The following is a 19723-nucleotide window of genomic DNA, read 5'->3' on the forward strand; positions in this document are numbered from 1 at the left end:
AGGCTTCGTAATAAGATTTCTTTATTTATACAGATGGAGCTCGAGTCATTGTTTGAGACATGGGAGTGTTTCAAGGACCTCTTGCGGAAGTGCCAAAACACAGATTTCCTGATTGGATGATCATTTAAACTTTTTCCAATGGTTGAATCCAAGTACAAGACAGCTTTTAGATGCCACTGTAGGAGGTACAATGGGGAACAAAACTTTTGATGATGCTTGTCAATTGGTAGAAGAAATGGCCATGAACAGCTACCATTAGAATACAAGGAAAAAGGAAGAAAGTCTCTGGACTTCACGAAATAGATGAAGTCACTTCTTTGGAGGCCAAAGTGGAATCATTGAGCAAGAAGTTAGACCTTCTAACTTCTAATAGATTTGCAGCTGTTACTACTTGCACAGGTTGTGGGGAGGACATGCTCCAACCGATTGCCCTATTTCCATTGGAGATGCCTCCTCAGTTTAGCAAGTCAATTTTGTGGGTAATGCCATGAGGAACCAAGGATACCCACATAGCAATACTTACAATCCGGGTTGGAAGAACTACCCCAACTTTTTGTGGAGTAACAACAAAGGAAAGTAGAAGGCCATAGCACCACCAGGTCTCCAACAATAAGCCCAACCATGGAAAATTGTGTTTTAGGTTCGGAGACACGGATGAGTGATTTAGAAAAAGCTTTGACTAGATTTGTGCAAACATCGGATAATTGGTTTCAGTCGATCGAAGCTACACTTCGCAACCTAACAAGATCCCCTTGCGTATATCCCGCAAGTGCACGGGTTGTCAAAGTAATAAAATCCCAGATGAGTGGGTATCATATCCACAGGGAGTAGGGAATAAAAAATACTTGAATTGTTTCTTAACTAAGGGAAAGATGAATAATGGTTATGTGACAAGATATAATGTAAACAAGAATAAGAAGAGACAAGAAAGAGAAGGACAGGTAAAGAGGAGGGAAGGTAATTGATATAAGTGGGGTACTCGGATGTTGTTCTGCCTAGGACAATCATTTCAAGTATAAAACCGTCTATTATGCTTCCTAACTAATGCAATAATGAGTTGTGGAGATCCTTGAATACATGATCCCAAATCTAAGGTCAACCATGCCTAACTCTATACATGTACCGGAGGAGAAATCTAGCAATCTCAACACCTCGCACTCATATAGAATTGCAATGAGTTCTAGGGATTCCAAGTGATAAATCCTCTTCCTAAATGTAGACCTAACCCTTTGGTCCAGGCTGAAGATCCCTAGTCACAATTAAGCCCTAGGTGCTAAAATCACTTCAACGCTTCACTCAGTCACCTCTGTAACTAAGCCCCAGTAGAAGGTCATCCCTTAGCCCATTCACTCTACTATGACCATAAAGAACTCGAGGAAATGAAGGTAGAATAAATCACACCGGAGGGGAAAGGCGACGGTCCGCTACCTCTCGACTCACCCTCTCAATCCTCTCCAATCAAGTTTTGTCTAACTCTCATGATGTGTCACTCACTCACAAGGGTTACCAACAAGAACTCTCAACCCCTGTGTTACTCTATGGGAGTATTCATTCAATCAAGCATACAAGATTGGAACTCAATTAAGACATCAATTAATGAAAACATAATAATAAGGTTTAAAGAAACGAATACATCCTAGGGTTCACAAATCCAAGTACCCACTAGGGAGTTTAGCTCTCCATGGAGCTAATTACAATCATTAAAATCAAATGTAAAAGCAAGTAATCCATAGAAAACCCCCTCATGGAGAAGCCTCAACTCGTCGAAGGGTCTATTTGTCCGGCATAAGATACACCTCACCGGATCAGTATTGATGAAATCTCTCCCACTAACCTTCTTCCAAACAAAGTGTGATGTCAGAGCTATAGAACCTCTCCAAATCCCTAGCCAATACCTATCTAAACCCTAGCCACAGCCCTCTCTCAAGTTAGGGAAAAGATGGAGAAAAAATATCTGAAATCAGGGCTGAATTCGGGCTTAAATAGGGTTGGAATCGGGAATCAACATGCCCCTATGGATTCACCACACGGGCCTATGGAATTAACTTATGGAATTCTCTAAAAATCTCCTTATTTGGCCGGCTGTGAACAGTACCAGCTACACTATTTGCTACGGTACCCTGCTGCAGTACCGGCACGAAACACTCCCGAATCCATGCTATCATCGAGGTAACATAAACGAGCACATGTTTACATTGTAGATCACTTGGCTTCTTCAATAACGGACACATTGGTAGATATCTTGATATACATGCACAAGCCGGAATGCTTGAATGTGATTGCCCTTGTGCCCTTAGAAATCATTTTACTAACATGAATATAAGGAGGTTGGCACACATTCTCACATCTTGAACCCGACTTATGTCTTCGCATTTGAACCTTCTCAAGATTTCCTCCAAAATTGTGCATTCACGATCTACATTGTCTTCTTTCTCTAACATTTGGCTTCACAACCCTATATGCATGAAAGTAATATAAATACACACATATTAGCGTTAAAACCCGATAAAAGTAATGCTCATCATAAGGAAACAACACTTCGCATTCTTATCACACAAGCACTTATCACAACCACATCGCTTCATTGCACAATCTAGAATGCTTCTCTAATTGATGTTTTTATTGAGTTTCAACCTTAAATGCTTGTTGAATTGATTTTCTCTTAGAGTGACACTAGGATTGAGAATCTATCTTGGTAATCCTTGTGGATGAGTGATACTCCATTAGGCTTAGACAAAGCAAGATTGAAGAGGGTCGAGAGGGTGAGTCGAGAGATAGAGTAACATCCTCTTTCCCTTCCAATGTGATTTATTCTACCTCCACGTTCCAAAAGATTTTTGTGGTTCTGATAGAGTAAAGTGCTAAGAGATGAACTCCACTAGGGCTTAGTTGTGTGAGCAATAGAGTGAAGTGTTAAAGTAATCCTTAGTCCTGGGGCTAAATCGTGACTAGGGGTCTTTCACCTAGACCAAAGGGTTAGATCTATATTAGGAAAAATAGTTTATAACTTGAAATCACTAGAGCGTCAAGAAACCCTACATAGTATTAGGTGTCGAGAGTATCCCTTTCTGCCGAGGCATAGTGTAAGGATTATTGTCAATTGACCTTAGGTTTGGGACCGTGTGGCTTTGGATTTCCATAACTCAATAAAATTAAATTAAGAGACATAACTAGTAGTCTTGCACTTGAAACAATAGTCCTAGGGTGAGCAATGTCCATATATCCCATTTTCTTATCAAGTACCTCTCCTTATTCCTATTGCTTTCTTTTCTCTTTTCTTTATTTGTATTCATATTGATATTTTTCACTCAAATCACAACTTTGTTTTTACTATAGTTAAATAGCAATACTTGTGTTTTTGAGCAACTATTCTTTATGGATACGACTAACCACTCATAGAGGTATTTTATTACTTCGACAACCCATGCACTTGCGGTATACACAAGCAAGGGGTGTGCCAGAAATCAAAAATTAGTGCAAGTAATCCATAGAGATAACCCCTTTGTCATCTGTGTCGATGGTATTTAAGAGCCACCTTGTCTTCCCCAAAGGCTCCTTCGTCAAGCCTAGGGCACACGCCGCAGAATCAAAGCCATTGAAAGCTCACCCAATAACTTTCCTCCAAAAGAAATCTTTGTCGAATGCCATAGAAATGCTCCAAAATCCTAGTAAAAACCTCTCCAAACCCTAGTTTCACTCTCTCCAAAAGACAGCCAAAAGATAGGAAGAAGATCCCCACAACAAACTCTTCAAACGGTATTTAATGGCCTGAAATCAAAATTGTGAAAATTCCACACAAGCGTGTGAATTTCTAGTCATCTATTTCCTGCACATTGTGAATAGTAACTGCTACAATACCTTACTTTAGTACTCTCGGCTTCATTTTCTTCATCAAGGCCGCATGATTGGGCACACACCCAAGTGGTAGATCATGTCGCATCTTGCTTTCAAACACAGTGACGAAGCTCTTCACAATATCATACAAGTAGGAGCATATGAGCATGACTATCTTTGTGCCCCTCCAATTCATATATTCACTTGCACATTTTGGAGGTGGCACACACCCATATATCTATGATCACAACATGTGCCTTGATCTTTGTTCGATACAGGAGTTTCCTCAAAACTTGCGTCCATGATCTATTTTTGCTTCCTTTCTTTTAAACTTGTCTCCACAATCCTAAATGCATAAAAGAACACAAATACACATGAATGAGCCATAAAATCTAATAAAAGTGATGCTCAATGCAAGAAATGTATACTTAATAATACTTATACACAAGCACTTATTAGTTATCTTAGCAAAACTTGATGTATTTGAGAACCATAGATGCAATATTTCTCTTGAGCACACATAAGAACCTTAGGATGTACCTGGTAGGTATTAGGAGCAAGTCCATTGCACATTTCTCCATGGGATTAGTCCGAAGCATTGCTCTATCTCTATGTATCTCACCTAGTTTCATTCCGGCCCTTACCTGTCATATTTCCCACCTTTAGGATCTAGTTGTAACCCATTTTACTAACCATTATTGATCAGTTAGATTAGAAGATAAATTAGTACTTTGAGTCTAATCCCACGTGGTTCGATAACCCTACCCCTCATGGGGGTACCCTATAAATTAGCACTCAGGAGACATATTAATACCCATAAACTAGATAATGAACATGAGCTTTTCTCTGTAGCACTTCACGAATTTTTCGATGGATTCACGAGACTTTGAAAGCATCCTTTATGCCCGTGAAGAAGGCCATGAAACTAACCCAGGAACATTTTAATAGGAGAGTTACAGCTTCACTAAAGAGGTCTTTTAGAAACCCTTTCTCCACCCTTATTGCCGAGGGCTTCAAGGCAAGTGGAGAAGGCATGTCTAAGGTGAAAATCCATGGGGAAAAGAAGGTTTCTATCAAGAAGAACATCATGGAGCTTACCGGCATGGATTCAACAAGCTCTCATCATCACCTTCTAGTTAAAATTTTGACACACCCCTTGCATGTGACCCGCAAGTGCACGGATTTGTCGAAGTAATATATCCCAGCTGAGTGGGTATCGTATCCACATGGAATAAGGAATAGAAACACTAAGATTACTATTTAACTAATCGAAGATAAAACAATGATTATGTTGATAAATTGTTATGAAAACAAGAACAAAATAAACAAGAAAGAGAGGCACAAATAAATGAAAGGTAAGGCAATTGATAAAAGTACGCTACTCGGATATTGTTCCTCCTAGTACAATTACTTCAAATGCAAAACCAACTATTATGTCTCCTAATTGATGTCTAATGAGTCATGAAAATCCTTAAACACACGGTCCCAAATCTAAGGTCAACCGTGACTAACTCTACACTATGCCCAGGTGGAGAAATCGATCAGTCTCAACACCTCATACTATGTAGAGTTGCAAGAAGCTCTAAGGATTCCAAATGATAAACCCTATTCCTATGTATAGATCTAACCTTTTGATCCAGGCGAAAGACCCCTAGTCACAATTAAGCCCCAGGTGCTAAAATCACTTCAACGCTTCACTCTGTTGATTGCACAACTAAGCCCCAGTGGAGTTCATCCCTTAGCCCTTCACTCTACTGTGATCGCAATGGACTCTTGGAATGTGGAGGTCGGATAAATCACATCAGAGGAGAAAAGGGATGCTCTATATCTCTCAACTCACCCTCTCGACCCTTTCCAATCTTGCTTTGTCTAACACTCATAGTGTGTCACTTACTCACAAAGATTACCAATGTAGACTCTCAACCCTAGTATCACTCTAAGTGAGAAATCATTCAACAAGGATTTAAGATTGGAACTCAATTAAAAGACATCAATTAAGGAAAAACATAATGGAAGATTAATAGAAACAAATACATCCTATGGGTTTTACAAATCCAAGCACCCACTAGAGGTTTTAGCTCTCCATGGAGCAAGTTACAATCAATAACAAGATTGAAAGTAAAAACAAGCAATCCATAAGAAAAGCCCCTCAGTACTTGTGTCGTTGGTCTTCTAGAGTAGCCTCGTCTTCTCCAAAGGTCCCCTGATCAAGCCTAGGGCACACTTGCATGATCAGTGCCATGAAAGCTCCCCCAATAACTATCTTCCAAGAGGAAAGTGGTGTTGAAGCCGTAGAACCACTCCAAAAGCCTTGCCAAAACCCCCCTAAACCCTAGCCGCAAGCCTCTCAAACGTTGGAGAAAATATGGAAAGAAGGATGCTGAAATCGGGGCTTTAAGTGGCTTTATATAGGCTGGAATCGAGCATCCATATGGGCATGTAGAATTTTCACACACCCCTATGGAATTTCCACACAAGCGTGTGGATTCTCTGGAATCTTAAATTTCTGCCAGCTGTGAACAGTAACTGCTACATTAATTACTACGGTGTTTTTGCTGCAATACCCTACTACAGTGCAGGCCAAAACATACTCCTGAAACCACACTTTTCATCTGGGTAACATAAACGGGCACACGTTTATGCTGTAAATCACGTCACTTCTTCAATAAAAGGTCTCGTTGTTGAAGATCTTGCTATCTTTGCACAAGTTAGGATACACAAATGTGACTGCCTTTGTGCCCTTCCAACCAATGTAATTGTATGAATACATGGAGGTTGGAACACATTCATGCATCATTGAGTCCAACTTGTGTCTTCATGTTTGTTCCTTCCAAGATTTCACCAAATAGTGCATTCACGATCTACTTTGGCTTTTTTCTTTAATATTTAGCTTCACAACCCTACATGCACGAAAGTAACACAAATACAAATGTATTAGCGCTAAAACCTGATAAAATTAATGCTCAACATAAGAAAAGAACACTTCGTATTCTTACTACATAAGCACTCATCACATTTCAAGGGAGTTTCTTTGGTTTTGTTTATGTTTCATTTGTATCTTGAGATCTCTCTTTTATTCATGTTGAACTAGACTCCCAAGGTCACCGAGTATCAGGTAAACCTTTGGATTAACTTGCATGTATAGATGTTGTGATTTACTTATAATGCATTTGGTTTAGTTTGTAGTTCGAGTATTGTGTCTACTGATGTATTATTTTACATAAGAACTCTGCAATCCAACTTCTAGGTTGTACTCAGTTGCGCAACCATCACCGTTGTACTAGACTCACTTAGCTTGATGGGGATTCACGTATGAATACGCCTACACCATTGGATATTTCATACCCCTCCAACCATTAGGGCTAGACCTAGGTATTGAGTATCAATCCTAATTATAGATTTCCCTAAGCAATCATAGGAGGATTTATGTGGAAGCAATTCTGACCCAATACTTGTATGAGATTAGGGGTTACCGTAGTGACGATCGGGTAATCTACTTTAGGATATCTCTTAACTTATATTGGGTAGACTAGATAGTGTTATCTAAGGGGAAAGTAATAACAGCTCTTGGGACCTTAGGGAATATGCTCGTGCTTGCATGAGGGGTTTATTACTTGATGACCCGTTCACTTGCAGATCTCATCAACCGTGCTTCTGAAAAAATCATCTTCCTTGAAAGCCCTATGTTCTAGATCAAGGTTTCTAGCCCTGGATTCAATGATATGAGTTCTAAATTGACAATAAAGCATGAATAATGTACAAAGAATAAACTAGGAATCGAGGATTATCTACGGTGAGGAAGAAAAAAGAAGCGAGCGAGGGAAACGGTGATCCAATGACAAAAATATGGCAAAATACCCAAGATAGCATAAGCAAATAGAAAGGAAGGAATGACAAAAAGAGCAAACAAAGGAGATAGGCCTACAGCGGCAAAAGTTTATAGGAAAAAAATGTAGAAGATTAATTGCCACACTTGAGAACGCCTAAAGCACGGGTGTGCTCACACTTTGCTTTTAAAAAGGGAAAAGCATGATCATGCTTCCCCCATATTCCCTAGCTGTGCTTTTTATGGGTATTTAAAACCAAAAAAAAATTGAAGAGCATGACTGTGAAAGGATTACAGAGACTATGCTATATTGGAAGCATGGGAGTGCTTAGCCTGTGCTTACTGAAATGCTTCAAAAATTCCAAAGCTAGTAAATTGCATGGCTTAACCCAAGAAGCATTCTAGAATTCTAATTTTTCTATTTTACAAATTAAACAAGTAGTATATTTGTTTTTACTAACAAAATAACTAAACAACCGATCAAACACCGAACAACAACAAGCAAGACACAAATTTTCTACTAAAACCAACAACTACCAAAAGAAATGGACAAGAAACTAAAATACCTCAAAAACAAAATAACAACACTAAAATACAAAATACAAAATCTTGCAGTGTCTCTCAAGGAGTTCTTGTTTAACATTACTAGCTTGATGTACCTTTGTCACTCATTAAGGAGATTTGTGGAATCGAGACCTCTCATGACCACCTAAAAAACAATTGCATGAGTACGGGACTAAAGAGTCAACTAAATGGATCTCACCAAAATTCCAAGAAAGTGAGCGAGCTGAAGTTGGTGGTGAGATAGATGGCTTCCTCCTTCGAGTGGTCACATCTTTCCATCATTTCTTTTCTTGGGAGGTTTTTTTAGAAGATTCCCATGTTGGAGGAGTGCCAGTTCTGATAAGATATCGGCGCTACACCCTTTTCCACTATTTTAAACTGTTCTTCAAGAAGAGGGGCATCTTCTAATAACTCAAATAGCTTGTCCTTCATTCTCGTATCCTACATGTAATAAGAGATAAGATTATCAACAACATCTATATAATAGCATGTATCATCAAACTCAAACTCCATGGAGTGCCTCATAGAGTCCTAGAGTTTGTATGTGATTTCTTCCTCATCCACTCGTAATACCATTCAACCATCCAATAACATCAATTAGAGCTTGTGAGGTTGCCAAGAATGATCTTCCAAGGATAAGGGGGACTTTCACCTTGTCATCCACATCGAGGATCACAAAGTCCACTTGGAAAATGAACTTGTCCATCTTTACTAACACTTCTTCAATGATGCCTCTTGGTTGTAAAATGGACGTGTCTGCTAATTGGAGTATTATCTTGGTGGCCTTTCATTCTCCAAGCTCATGTTTCTAGAAGATTTAATAGGGCATCAGATTAATGCTCGCCCTAAGGTCAGCATATGCGTTTTCATTTACAAGTCCTCCAATGCTGCAAGGGGCAATGAATCCCCTGAGATCTTTCCCTTTCTTCAAAAGTTTGTTTGTGATTATTACTGAGCACTCTTTACTAAGCATCACTAAAGACATTTATTCTAGTTTTCTATTGTTAGTGAGCAATTCCTTTAAGAATTTTGCATATCTCAGCATTTGTGCAAGAGCTTTAACAAATAGGACATTTATGTGTAAAGTTTTGAACAAATCAAGGAATTTTCTATATTGATCCTCTTGTTGATCATTTCTGAATTTAGCAAGATAAGGGACTTTAGGTTAATACTTAGGTAATTTAGTTTATCCCTTCCCTGTTGTCTTTTCCCTTCTATCAACCTTAGTATTTGAACTATCTTGTGCTGGCTGCTTTGCTCTTGGTTGTGGAACAACAACTTCAACTTCAGGCTCTTTCGATGCAGGAGATAAGAGTTCTTTGCCACTTCTCAATGTGACAACTTTTAGAGGCTCCTTAGGGTTAACCTCAGTGTTAATAGGGAAGGAACCTTGGAGTCACTCTACGAGTGTCTTAGCCATTTGGGCAACCTGATTCTCTAAAATCTTCATAGTGGCATTAGTATTTCTCATCGTCTCCTCATGACTTGAAAGACGAACTCTATTATCTTTGATGTTGTGTCTGATGAGAGCTATAATAGATGGCATAAAGTCATCTGAAGGGGGTAGATGCTGAAACTAAGGTTTGGGTGCCCTTGAATGTTCCTGTGTGGCCTGACCATATCCTTGCTAACTCCACAAAAATTTAGGGTGGTTCCTCTACCCCTGCATTATAGGTGATGCTGTATAAATTATTCTGGTACCAACTGTTCTGACCAACATTGTCAACTTGTTACGCTTGCCCGGCACTCAAATCAATAAGGGAGTTGCTTTGACACGCCTGTGATCCACAACTTTCACAACTCATTTCTAGATCCTAGGATTATGATTGTATTGCATTCAGTCTTTTTATGATTGCCTTAACCTAAGCTGCTAATATAGTGATAGTATTCACTTCATAAATACCAACCGCGTTTACCTATTTGTTCCTCTCAGAACTTCATTGATACCTATTGGTTGCCATCTCCTCAATTAAACTTTGTGCACCACTAGGTTGTTTGCTACACAAAGAACCCTTGGATCATGTATCAAACATTTGCTTTGTTGCAATATTAATCCCGTTGATAAACTTCTTTGTGTGTGGGGTGTAAAAATATGTAAATAAAGTTAAGTCTATAAATACAGTAAGTATACGAGTCATCAAGTCATACCTCATGGGTAAGAACGAGGGTCGTATTCCTCATGGGTAAAATCTAGCGATACCTAATATCTTAGTGTAAGCATAGATTTAACAAGACATGTGTGTTCTAATACAGGGACATATCTTCCTCACCATATTAAAAAAATATGCATTAATCAAAATACCTAGACATACAATCTCCTCTAAATTCAGTACTATAGATCAATAATAGAGATATAAATAAAGATAAATCAATAGGAACAAAGAATAAAGAATTAAGAACACCTAAACTAACTTCCTCTAATAGATCTTTGAAGGTTGAGGTTGAGAGGATCCCAAGATCATGAAGATGACACCAAATCTCTTCCGTGCCCTCCACTATTGATGTATGTTGAATTTCACTTTGAAAACTCACTAGAATCTACTAAGATCTTGATCAAACTCATATCCTGCTACTCAGATCTTCACAACTCTGGTTGTTCTACCCTCCTCAGTGAAAAAAGACCCTAAGATTAAATATCGGGCCATCATAGCCTCACCATGAGCATTATAATACCCTTGGTGAGTAAGTTGTTGTGTGGGCTCCAAGTCACATCCTGGTACTGCTTCTCTAAGCATTGTGTGGGTGGATCACGGCTGTGATGGGTTCATAATGAGGCTGTTGTAGCTTCTGTATTATGCTCAGTAATTCCACACTGGCACAGCCTGATAATGGCAGTGTTAGGAGTGGACAATGGCTATGGTGAGATGTCACCAAAGCTGTTATAAGCTGTGGTGAAGCTTTAATTTAACAACTTCATCTATTTTGCTTCAAAATGCCCCTGTATTCACTTTTTTTTTGTCCTAAAACATAATAAAAGCTCATGGTGAATAAAAAAATGAAATTATAGACTAGTTTGGTGCTAATCATGCCAATTCTCCTACTAAATGCGGTATAAATAGTATGGAAAATATGCACTTTCATGCACTTATCACCCATTGCAAAAAATCTATATTTGCATTCATTCCACTATATCATGTTGCGAGTATTTTTCTTAACAACTCCTTGTACATTTCCCAATTATGAGAGACTCAGACTCCATTTTCCTGATGGAGGACATATCACTCCTCAGTTTTGTTATCATTGCCGGTGGGAAGTAGCGTGTTAGAAATCTCTCGGCCAACTATTCCCAAGTAGTGATTGATCCTTGAGGTGTGGAACTTAGTCATTATTTGACCTTTCTTCTCATAGAAGAGGAAAAGCGTCAAAGACTAACTACATCCTCAGACACATTACTCACCTTGAAAGTATCACTGATTTCCATTAAATTTTTCAAATGATCATATCTGTCTTTGTCTTGAAACCCACCAAACTAGTAAATTGTTGCACTATTAGAATAAAATTTGATTTCAATTTGAAGTTGTTCATTGCAAAAGGAGAACAAATGATACTAGAACCGACTCCTTCCAAGTTTGGTTGTGTATAATTGAAAATGCTTTGTTGTTGACTCATGGCCACTTCTTCAACTTGCTCTACCTTAATACTCACTTCCACTAAAATGGTATTTCTTAGCAAAAGGATTGATGGAATGATGACTCCAAGAGTAGCTAGTGTTATGTATTATGAAACTTGTAATGGAGGACATCCTACCACTATTTGCTTTTTTGTTAGTGTGTCCTCGGGTCAAGTTAAACAAGTGGACTATGTTAGTGGAATAAATCAGCCACAAGGGACCCTTATAGTGCCACCTAAAACCTTTTATGGAGGAACCATCCTGATTTTGCTTTGAATGGCCAAGCATAACAAAAGCCAAGTCAACCTCTCGGATTTCAAAAGAAGAGTCTAAGTTTAGATAAGCTAATGATGAAGTTTTTACAATGTACCAAAGTGAAGTTTCAAACACAAGACAACTGCCTCACATCTATTCAAACTACTTTAAGGAACAACCAATCTTCTATACAAAACATAGAGAATCAAGTTGGCCAACTTGCAAGGATACTATCTGAGAGACCTCAAGGAAGCATTTTGTGCATCACGAAAGTTAATCCTAGAGAGCATTTCAAGGCAATTATAATGAGAAGTGGCCAAGAAGTTGAAATGAGGGCAAAAAAGATCCAAGCAACTAAAAAAGTAATGTCAACTGAAGTCGAGGAAAAAGGGAGAAAGAAGGAAGTCTTGGAGAATCCCATTGTCAAGGAATACTAACTGATAATTCCTTACCCTTCCCATCTCAATGACAAGATCCCCTTGCGTATGTCCCATAAGTGCACGGGTTGTCGAAGTAATAAAATCCCAGATGAGTGGGAATCGTATCCACAGGGAGTAGGGAATAGAAATACCTGAATTGTTTCTTAACTAAGAGAAAGATGAATAGTGATTTGTGTGACAAGATGTAAAGTAACAAAAGTAAAAGAAATAAGAAATAGATCACAAGTAAAGGAAAAGGTAAGGCAATCGATAAAAATGGGGTACCCGGATATTGTTCCGCCTAAGGAAATCATTTCAAGTGCAAAAACCCTCTAACATGCTTTCTAACTAATGCAATAATGAGTCATGGAGATCCTTAAATACATGGTCCTCAAATCTAAGGTCAACCATGCCTAACTCTATTCATGTCCCGGAGGAGAAATCTAACAATCTCAACACCTCGCACTCATATAGAATTGCAAATAGTTCTACAGATTCCAAGTGATAAATCCTCTTCCTAAATGTAGACCTAACCCTTTCGTCCAGGCGGAAAGTCCCTAGTCACAATTAAGCCATAGGTACTAAAATCACTTCAACACTTCACTCCGTCACCTCTACAACTAAGCCCCAGCGGAAGGTCATCCCTTAGCCTATTCACTCTACTATGACCGCATAACAATCAAGGGAATGGAGGTAGAATAAATCACGGCGGATGGGAAAGGGGACGCTCCGCTACCTCTCGACTCACCCTCTTAACCCTCTCCAATCAAGCTTTGTCTAACTCTTGTGTTGTGTCACTCACTCACAAGGGTTACCAACAAGAACCCTCAACCCTAGTGTCACTCTAAGGGAGTATTCATACAATCAAGCATACAATATTGGAACTCAAATAAAACATCAATTAATTGAAAGCATAATAAAGAGGTTCAATGAAACAAATACATCCTAGGGTTCACAAATATCCAAGTACCCACTAGGGGCTTAGCTCTCCATGAAGCTAGTTACAATCAATGAAATCTAATGTAAAAACAAAGAATCCATAGAAAACCCCCTCAATAGTCATGGTGATGGTCTTGTGGAGAGTCCTCTACTCGTCCAAGGGTCCCTTTGTCAGGCCTAGGATACACCTCGCCGGATCAGTGCCGACAAAAACTCTCCCACTAACTTTCTTCCTAATGGAGCGTGATATCAGAGCCATAGAACCTCTCCAAATCCCTAGCCAATACATCTCCAAACCCTAGCCACAACCCTCTCTCAAGTTGGGGAAATGCTGGAGAAAAGAATGCTGAAATCGGCTTTTAAATGGCTGGAATCGGGAATCCACACACCCCTGTGGGTGCCCCTATGGATTTTCTGCACGGGCATGTGGAATTCCACATACCCGTGTGGATTCTCTATTTTACTCCTTCATCGGCCAGCTGTAAGCAATACTTACTACAGTGTTTTGCTACAATGTTTTTCTATAGTGCCCTGCTACTGTACTGGCCCGAAACACTCCCGAATCCATACTTTCATTGAGGTAACGCAAACGGGCACACGTTTACGTCATGGATCACCTTGCTTCATTCATTAGGCGGCCTCTTTGGTAGAGATCTTGCTATACATGCACAAGTCGGCATACTTGAATGTGAGCGCCTTTGTGCCCTCCAAATCATAGTGCTAACTTTTAGTACAAGGGAGGTTGGCACACATTCTTGTATCTTGAACCTGACTTATGTCTTCGCGTTTGGACCTTCTCAAGATTTCCTCCAAATAGTGTGCTTACGATCCACATTGGCTTCTTTCTTTAACTTTCGGCTCCACAACACTGTATGCATTAAAGTAACACAAATGCCCACATATTAGCGCTAAAACCCAAGAAAAGTAATGCTTAACATAAGGAAAGAACACTTCATAAATCAAACATAGCTTGTATCGAGGGTTCAATTTCATCAAACAATGACCAGGATTAATTTCTTTTTGGTATCATTTCAATTCATAAATCTATTGAAAATTTAAGTAGTGAAACAGGTCATGGATGCAAGAAAGTGATCCATCTTCATAAGCCTCCATGATTTTTGCAAGTGTCAAGCTAGTGACATATAACAAGCACTTCTTGTGAGGCAACCCAAGTTTCTTCTTTTAGTTTTGCAACCCAAGTTTCTTATTTTAGTTTTTGTATTTTAGTTTGATTTTATTTGTTTTTATGAGTTTTGAATAAATCATGTTTTGAATCCATTCTTGTTGTGATTTACTTGCAATTAAGTCCTTATCTATAGCACTAAGTTGTCTAAAATGCCTAATTTTAGTTATGCTTTGACATTTGAGCAAATTTGGATCAAATTGGGTTGTGAAAAGAAGATATCTGTATTTTGGAGGCAATACATGGTCTGTACATGGCTATATATCTGGCCTTGTACTTCTTTGTCTTTATTTTTAAATGCATTGATTTGGTAAAACAAAGAACTAAACGGGTTTTGGAAGAGATACATGATCATGTTTTTGGCCGTGTAACTCATTGATTTGAGTTCGTAAACACTTGTATCGTAGGCAATGAAGTACATGAGCAGTTGGAGGGCTACACGGACAAAATTTCATGGTCGTATAGATCTTGGCGAGCAGCTCTTACCCTCTGCCTACACATGCACAACCATCCACCGGGCACATGGCTTCTTGTATGAGTACACGGGTATAGATCAATTTACAAGCTCATGTTCTATAACCCATGTACTAGGGTGAGAAAGGGCTAAAACTATTCATCATCTTCTCCCATTCACCCGATTCTCTCTATTATTCTCCACTGCTCATACCTTCGCCAAACTCACTAACTTTTCTCTCTTTTTAATCCAGTTCATATTCTGAGCCCTGTTTGATGGTTGGCGCATGTTCTTATTGGCTTGGCCCAAGCTCTTCTCTTATCAAACCCTAGTTTTTGCCATTGCCTATCAATAATTTTTCAAATTTATTTATCCATTCTGATGAGTGCACTTTGCATACATGTTTTCATACCCTAATCTCATTATTTTGCTTGTCTCAAGTGTATTTTCATTCATGGGCAGTGTTATTATTAGTATTTTTTTGTCACATGTGCAGAAATTATGGGCTCAATGCGATTTGGAACAAATTCGGCAAAGGAGTCAAGTGTTTAAGTCTGACACGGGTGAGCCACGCTCGTGTTATACTCCCTGAAGTTGTCAGCCGTTGGTGATTTAGTGAGATTTCAGAGTTGAAAGACATTGGCAAGATTAGCATGGTCAGGACACGGTTAAGACATGGTTGTGCCAATGCCCCTAAAATACCCAAGCCATCAGTGAAATTATGGGAAAACTATTGACACGTGCTGGGTGCCCATGACACGACCGTGCCATAGCATTGCACAGTTACCACACAATCATGTCCTCGCCCCCAAACTTTCTAGGCAGAGATACTGCTTGTCACTCATCTCACTCCTGACATGACACGTCCTGAGACACGACCATACGATGACCATGTCGAGCCTAAATGTACTTTTTACTCCGGCTTTTCAAGGGTTTCTCTTGATCTTTTGTTCAAGGATTTTTCTTCTCCACCGGAGGACTTAGATGAGGATAAAGATCAGGTCGATCCACACCTTCTAGGGCATAAGGGGAGCAAGTTGGAGGCATATGAGAAGTGGTGTTAGCACAAGGAGCTCGACATCAGAGGCAATCTATGAGTAAAGGGAGTCATGTCTTCTTTCTTTAGATCTAGCCTTTTCTCCTCCATGTTGTACCCACCCATGAGGGGCTAACAAGCCATGGTGACCTAGAGTGGTAACCCTTGTACTTGGTATGTAAAGCAATGATGGTGACCCACTTATTATAAAATTTCTAGATAGCAAGACCAGTCTAAACAGCGATCATTAGGCAATTTTATGCAACCAGAGTGTCTTTGCTATTGGCTCAGATTAGATGGGGGTGGATGCTGGGAATACAGTCATTGAATCTGTAAAATGACCAATTACAGGAATAGAACTGAAAGAACTCCCTGCACATCTGGAATACATATTCTTGAACAATGACCCATTGTCACCTATTATTGTTTCTTCCACACTCAATGTTTCACAAAAGGCTAAACTGGTGAAAACATTACAAGACCACAGAGGAGCAATTGCTTGGAGTATTTAAGATATAAAGGGGATTAATCCTTCTTTTTGTACTCACAAAATCTTGATGGAGGATAATATCAAACCTAGAATTCAACCTCAGCAGAGACAGAATCCAAACATGCTAGAGGTGGTGATATTGGAAGTGAAGAAACTATTGGACGCAAGAACAATTTACCCAATTTCAGACAATCTATGGGTAAGCCCCACTCAAGTTGTACCAAAAAAAGATGGGATGACCGTCATCAAAAATTACCACAATGAGTTAATACTTAGTCGCACAATCACGGGATGGTGTGTGTGCATTGATTATCAAAGGTTGAATGATGCAGCGCAAAGATCATTTCCCCTACCTTTCATTGATCAAATATTAAAACGGTTGGCTGGGCATCAATATTACTATTTCCTTGATGGAATGTCCAATTACCTCTAGATCTCAGTTGCCCCTGAAAATCAAGAGAAGACTATATTCACTTGCCCCTTTTGGCACTTTTTCTTATAGGAGGATGTTGTTCGGTTTATGAAATGCTCCAGCAACATTCCAAAGTTGTATGTTATCTATTTTTGATGAATTCATCAAAGACTTTCTGGAAGTATTCATGGATGATTTTTCAATCTATGGGGATTCTTTCGATGGGTGCTTAGAGAATCTGAATCTTGTTCTCGCTAAATGTGAGGAAACAAACTTAGTACTGAATTGGGAGAAATGCTATTTCATGGTGAGAGAAGGAATTACATTGGGGCACAAAATCTCTCATAATGGGAATGTATTGAGGCACAAAATCTATCATAATGGGATTGAAGTTGATAAAGCCAAACTCAATGTTATCGGGAAGCTTCCTCGTCCCACTTCCACTAGGGATGTCCGGAGCTTCCTGGGTCATGTGATGTTTTATCAAAGATTCATTTGTGATTTCTCAAAGAGATCAAAACCACTAAAAAAGCTTTTGGAAAAGGACACTCTGTTCATTTTTGACAAAGAATATGCGCATGCTTATCAAACCCTGAAGGAAAAGTTGATTGATGCTCCGATTATGAAGCCTCCTGATTGGGATCGCCCATTTAAACTTATTTGTGATGAAAGTGATTGGGTTATGGGGGCTATGCTAGGGCAAAGGTATAGAAATCAATTTCACCCAATTTATTATGCAAGCAAGACATTAACAACAGCTCAAGGAAATTACACAACCACTGAAAAAGAATTATTGACCATCGTCTATGCTTTTCACAAATTCAGATCATACTTAGTTTTATCTATGGTTACAATATACACTAACTGATGTGAAGCCTAGACTGACAAGATGGATTCTCTTACTGTAAGAATTTGATATTGAAATTCAAGATAAAAAAGTGTCAGAAAATGAAGTGGTTGATCATCTTTCGCGTCTCTCTCATATTAAGGATAGTGTTAATCAGTAGAATGCCATTAGCGACAGCTTCCCAGACAAACATTTGCTCGTGATATACCTTATTGTTTGCCCTAATTCCAATTATCCTTGGTTTGCTGATCTAGCTAATTATTTGGCTGGAAGATTCATTCCCTTCAAGCTATGCTATCAGCAAAAGAAAAAACTGATTTCAGATGAGAAACACTATTTTTGGGAGGATGCATTTTTGTACAAGTTATGTTCGAATCAAGTAATGAGTCGTTGTGTTTTGCATACCGAGGGGTGGGAAATTCTTAGACATTATCATGATGGACCTGTAGGTGGCCATTTCAATACAAGCTGTACTGCTGGTAAGGTTTTGGAAGCAGGCTTTTTCTGGCCAACTCGTTTTGCGGATGCCCAAAATTTTGTCATAACTTGTGACCAATGCTAGTGGAGTGGAAATCTGTCCAACTTGATGAAATGATACAAACCCCTATTCAGCAATGTGAAGTGTTTGATGTTTGGGGGATTGCCTTTATGGGGCCCTTTCCTAATTCATTTGGAAACCATTTTGTATTGGTAGCAGTTGATTATGTTTCCAAGTAGGCATAAGCACAAGCACTCCCATCAAACGACGGTTGTGTGGTTGTGAAATTTTTGAAAAAGTCATTTTCCAGATTTGGTGCACCCAAAGCCATTGTAAGTGATCGAGGAACCCATTTCTGCAACACTCAATTCGAAAGGGTCATGAAGAGGTTTGGAGTCCACCATCAGATTGCCACTTCAAACAAATGGTCAGGTTGAAGTCAATAATTGTGTGTTAAAATGGATCCTAGAGAAGACTACACATTACAATAGACGTGATTGGTCAGATCAGTTGGATGATGCACTCTGGGCCAACTGAACAGCATTTAAAACTTCCACAAGGCACAGACTATATGGTCTGTTCCATGGAAAAGCATGTCACTTACCAGTGGAACTCGAGCACAAGTCATACTGGGCAATCAATTTCTTAAATCTGAATCTAGATCAGGTACACAAGAAATGAAAGTTTCAACTGTCTGAACTAGAGAATCATCGACTCAATGCTTATGAAAACTCGCTATTGTATAAGGAGAAGGTCATGAGAATTCATGATCAGTGGATTAAAGATGACAAGCAGTTTTATACATGGGATTCTGTCTATTTATTCAACTCAAGATTGAAACTCTTTCCTGGGAATCTTAAATCCTGTAAGTCGAGGCCCTACACAATCACGCAATCCATCTCTCATGGTGTAGTTGAGATTTCCCACCGTAAGAAGGGTACTTTTAAGGTTAATGGACATCAGTTGAAGTATTTTCCGCTCGGGATGATGGGATGTTATCCGAATCAAGTATTGTATATTTATTTCTAGAACCTCTATACTGTGCGACAGGTATGTCAACCTAGTGATGTTAAACAAGCGCTTCTTGGGAGGAAGCCCAAGTTATTTGTTTGTACTGGTTATCTCTGATTGTTCGTTATTATCTTAGTTTTCTATTCCCTGGCCTCATGCTATTTGTTATCTCATGATGTTGACCTAAAAAAACAAAAAAAAAGTTGCAGGACTGACATGGGCAGGACATGCACGTGTTAATGCCCCCGATTTTCACTGGCAAGATGCCTAGGGAGGATTTCAGGACTAAACACACTTTTTGTACTCCTTGCATGATTGTACCGGTGATGCAGTCATTTCTTAGCCATTCTTCAGAGACTTTTCGG

At 39.2% G+C, this 19723-nt stretch overlaps 1 non-coding gene across 1 annotated transcript; it reads right to left on the reverse strand.

Moving 5' to 3' along the window:
• LOC120268686 lies at positions 1-106 on the reverse strand. The gene has a single exon (XR_005538986.1). It is a non-coding gene; the product is annotated as a small nucleolar RNA R71 (small nucleolar RNA).
• Positions 107-19723: the final 19617 nt, after the last annotated feature.

The sequence above is a fragment of the Dioscorea cayenensis genome, chromosome 1 (genome assembly GCF_009730915.1).
Source record: "Dioscorea cayenensis subsp. rotundata cultivar TDr96_F1 chromosome 1, TDr96_F1_v2_PseudoChromosome.rev07_lg8_w22 25.fasta, whole genome shotgun sequence".
Lineage (NCBI taxonomy): Eukaryota > Viridiplantae > Streptophyta > Magnoliopsida > Dioscoreales > Dioscoreaceae > Dioscorea > Dioscorea cayenensis.